General features: G+C 40.4%; 1 protein-coding gene across 2 annotated transcripts in view; it reads left to right on the top strand.

Annotated features, from left to right (window-relative positions):
* The window catches only part of LOC133568019 (transmembrane protein 200A-like), a 49,402-nt gene that overhangs the window by 6,158 nt on the left and 38,244 nt on the right, over nt 1-5,000 (top strand). The window contains exon 2 of one of the 2 annotated variants that reach the window (XM_061919710.1): nt 3,388-3,588. The exons of the other annotated variant lie outside the window; for it this stretch is intronic. The gene's annotated coding sequence lies outside the window, so the exon portion shown is untranslated. The remainder of the gene's footprint in view (nt 1-3,387; nt 3,589-5,000) is intronic. 2 annotated transcript variants of the gene reach the window in all.

Here is a 5,000-nt window from a genome sequence, read left to right as displayed (position 1 = left end):
TGTAGTCTACATAATATGTAAAGGTGGTTCTTTGGTCAAAATGTTGAACTATATATACCGTATTTTCCGGACCATAGGGTGCACCGGATTATAAAGCGCCCAGCCGATGAGTGGTCTATTTTTGATCTTTTTTTATATATTAGGCGCACCGGTTTATAGGGCGCATTAAAGGAGTCGTATTTTTTTTTTTTTTAATGCAAAACACTTCCTTGTAGTCTACATAATATGTAAAGGTGGTTCTTTGGTCAAAATGTTGAACTATACATACCATATATTCCGTACCATAGGGCGCACCGGATTATAAAGCGCCCTGCCGATGAGTGGTCTATTTTTGATCTTTTTTTATATATATTAGGCGCACCGGATTATAGGGCGTATCATATGTATGTATGTATATATATATATATATATATATATATATATATATATATATATATATATATATATATATATATATATATATATATATATATATATATATATATATATATATATATTTTTTTTTTTTTTTCTTAATGTAAAAAACTTCCTTATAGTCTACATAATATGTAAAGGTGGTTCTTTGGTCAAAATGTTGAACTATATATACCATATTTTCCATACCATAGGGTGCACCGGATTATAAAGCGCCCAGCCGATGAGTGGTCTATTTTTGATCTTTTTTTATATATTAGGAGCACCGGATTATAGGGCGTATTAAAGGAGTAATTTTTTTTTTTTTAATGTAAAACACTTCTTTGTAGTCTACATAATATGTAAAGGTGGTTGTTTGGTCAAAATGTTGAAGTATATATACCGTATTTTCCAGACCATAGGGTGCACCGGATTATAAAGCGCCCAGCTGATGAGTGGTCTATTTTTGATCTTTTTTTATATATTAGGAGCACCAGATTATAGGGCGCATGAAAGGAGTCGTATTTTTCGTTTTAATGTAAAACACTTCCTTGTAGTCTACATAATTTGTAAAGGTGGTTCTTTGGTCAAAATGTTGGACTATATATACCATATTTTCCGGACCATAGGGCGCACCGGATTGTAAGGCGCGCTGCCGATAAGTGGTCTATTTTTTATCTTTTTTTATATATTAGGAGCACCGGATTATAGGGCGTATTAAAGGAGTCATATGTATATATATATATTTTTTTTAATGTAAAACACTTCCTTGTAGTCTACATAATATGTAAAGGTGGTTCTTTGGTCAAAATGTTGAACTATATATTCCGTATTTTCCGGACCAGAGGGTGCACCGGATTATAAGCCTCACTGCCGATGAGTGGGTCTAGACAAGTCTATTTCCATACAAAAGGCTCACCGGATTATAATGCACATTAAAGGGGTTGTGTGTGTGTATATATATCCATCCATCCATTTCCTACCGCTTATTCCCTTTTGGGGTCGCGGGGGGCGCTGGCGCCTATCTCAGCTACAATCGGGCGGAAGGCGGCGTACACCCTGGACAAGTCGCCACCTCATCGCAGGGCCAACACAGATAGACAGACAACATTCACACACTAGGGCCAATTTAGTGTTGCCATGTATATATATATATATATATATATATATATATATATATATATATATATATATATATATATATATATATATTAGAGATGCGCTGATAGGCAATTATATCATCCGCAACCGCATCACAAAAGTCGTCATCCACCCGAACCAACATATTATCGGAACCGCAACCGCCCGCCAACCGCCCGCTGAAATAAATCAGAGGTCGGCCACCTTTACCACTCACAGAGCTATTTAAACCCGTTTCACAGAGTAATGAAGCCAATTGGAGCCGCTAACGTTCTCGCGAATATCCAAGGACTGGACTCTCACTATTATGTTAGATCCACTATGGACTAGACTCTCACTATTATGTTAGATCCACTATGGACTAGACTCTCACTATAATGTTAGATCCACTATGGACTGGACTCTCCCTATTATGTTAGCTCCACTATGGACTAGACTCTCACTATTATGTTAGATCCACTATGGACTAGACTCTCACTATTATGTTAGATCCACTATAGACTGGACTCTCACTATTATGTTAGATCCACTATCGACTGGACTCTCACTATTATGTTAGATCCACTATGGACTGGACTCTCACACTATTATGTTAGATCCACTACGGACTGGACTCTCACTATTTTGTTGGATCCACTATGGACTGGACTCTCAGTATTATGTTAGATCCACTATGGACTGGACTCTCACTGTTATGTTAGATCCACTATGGACTGGACTCTCACACTATTATGTTGGATCCACTACGGACTGGACTCTCACTATTTTGTTAGATCCACTATGGACTGGACTATCACTATTATGTTGGATCCACTAGGGACTGGACTCTCACTATTATGTTAGATCCACTATGGACTGGACTCTCACTATTATGTTAGATCCACTATGGACTGGACTCTCACTATTACGTTAGATCCTCTCTGGACTGGACTCTCACTATTATGTTAGATCCACTATGGACTGGACTCTCACTATTATGTTAGATCCACTATGGACTGGACTCTCACAATATTATGGTGGATCCACTATGGACTGGACTCTCACAATATTATGGTGGATCCACCCGACGTCCATTGCACCGGTCACCCACATCTGCGTTCCTCTCCAAGGTTTTTCATTGTTGAGTTTTCCCTTGCCCTGATCTGGGATCAGCGCCGAGGATGTCGTTGTGGTTTGTGCAGCCCTTTGAGACACTCGTGATTTAGGTCTATATAAGTAAACATTGATTGAATGATTGATAACCGTAAACTGTGTAAGACATGGATGCATATGCACAAACACCCAATGAAAAAAACCCAGCATGAATCTTTGGTAGCTTGCAGAACTGAGGCCTAAAGGCCTACTGAAAGCCACTACTAGCGACCACGCAGTCTGATAGTTTATATATCAATGATGAAATATTAACATTGCAACACATGCCAATACGGCCGCTTTAGTTTACTAAATTGCAATTTTAAATTTCGCGTTAAGAATCCTGTTGAAAATGTCGCAGTATGATGACGTGTGCGCGTGACGTCACGGATTGTAGAGGACATTTTTTTCCAGCCCGATCCCAGCTATAAGTAGTCTGCTTTAATCGCAAAATTACACAGTATTCTGGACATCTGTGTTGCTGATTCTTTTGCAATTTGTTCAATTAATAATGGAGACGTCAAAGAAGAAAGATGTAGGTGGGAAGCGGTGTATTGCGGCCGCCTATAGCAACACAAACACAGCCAGTGTTTCCTTGTTTACATTCCCGAAGGTGAAGCTTTACTACGGAACAGAGCGGTCAAGCGAACATGGTTCTCTACCACATGTCAACTGGCAGATTTTGGTGAGAAAATTGTGGTAATAAGTCGTCTCTTATTGTAGACATTACGTTCCCCATGCACCTGTCAAAGAGGCAGCTGCTGACTCTCTTGCCTCCCCCGAACGTGGGATGCTTCCACCGTGGAGGAGGGGGGGGGAAAAAGCTCCAACCGGCTGCCTTCGCTTCGCCTCGTCGAGAAACGTGGCTTCCCTCAGAGACACTGGCGGTCACCACACCCGTGGCCACACCCCTCCGACTTTCAGGTACGACTATATAATCTCACTATCAATCAATCAATCAATGTTTATTTATATAGCCCCAAACCACAAATGTCTCAAAGGACTGCACAAATCATTACGACTACAACATCCTCGGAAGAACCCACAAAAGGGCAAGGAAAACTCACACCCAGTGGGCAGGGAGAATTCACATCAAGTGGGACGCCAGTGACAATGCTGACTATGAGAAACCTTGGAGAGGACTTCAAATGAGCGGTCCATCCTGGGTCTCGACTCTGGACAGGCACTAAAACATTAGTAACACAATAAGCAGATACAGGATTTTCCAGAATTATCCTAGTAAATGTGTCTAATAACATCTGAATCACTCCCACTGCCCTCGTCTTTTTTTAAAAAATTTTTATAGTCCTTCACTGTCACTTTCCTCATCCACGAATCTTTCATCCTCGCTCAAATTAATGGGGAAATCGTCGCTTTCTTGGTCTGAATCGCTCTAGCTGCTGGTGGCCATGATTGTAAACAATGTTCAGATGTGAGGAGCTCCACAACCCGTGACGTCACGCGCACATCGTCTGCTACTTCCGGTACAGGCAAGGCTTTTTTATTAGCGACCAAAAGTTGCAAACTTTATCATCGATGTTCTCTACTAAATCCTTTCAGCAAAAATATGGCAATCAAGTATGACACATAGAATGGACCTGCTATCCCCGTTTTGAACAAGAAAATCTCATTTCAGTAGGCCTTTAATTATATATGTTGATTTTTTTTTATTATTCAATATTACAGTTAAAATAACACATTTCTGGGTGCATTTTCCTCAAAAATCACTCCACGGAGACAGCCCTCGCAAAAATGACTAATGATCTATTGCTAACGATGGATTCTGATGTGTCATCTATGTTGCTGCTCCTCGATCTTAGCGCTGCTTTCGATACCGTCGATCATAATATTTTATTAGAACGTATCAAAACACGAATTGGTATGTCAGACTTAGCCCTGTCTTGGTTTAACTCTTATCTTACTGACAGGGTGCAGTGTGTCTCCCATAACAATGTGACCTCGGACTACGTTAAGGTAACGTGTGGAGTTCCCCAGGGTTCGGTCCTTGGCCCTGCACTCTTCAGCATCTACATGCTGCCGCTAGGTGACATCATACGCAAATACGGTGTTAGCTTTCACTGTTATGCTGATGACACCCAACTCTACATGCCCCTAAAGCTGACCAACACGCCGGATTGTAGTCAGCTGGAGGCGTGTCTTCATGAAATTAAACAATGGATGTCCGCTAACTTTTTGCAACTCAATGCCAAAAAAACGGAAATGCTGATTATCGGTCCTGCTAGACACCGACCTCTATTTAATAATACAACTCTAACATTTGACAACCAAACAATTAAACAAGGTCACTCGGTAAACAATCTGGGTATTATCTTTGA

This window comes from Nerophis ophidion, linkage group LG14, assembly GCF_033978795.1.
Source record: "Nerophis ophidion isolate RoL-2023_Sa linkage group LG14, RoL_Noph_v1.0, whole genome shotgun sequence".
NCBI lineage: Eukaryota > Metazoa > Chordata > Actinopteri > Syngnathiformes > Syngnathidae > Nerophis > Nerophis ophidion.
Note: the sequence above shows the minus strand (reverse complement) of the source record. Positions and strands in the feature narration are given on the sequence as shown.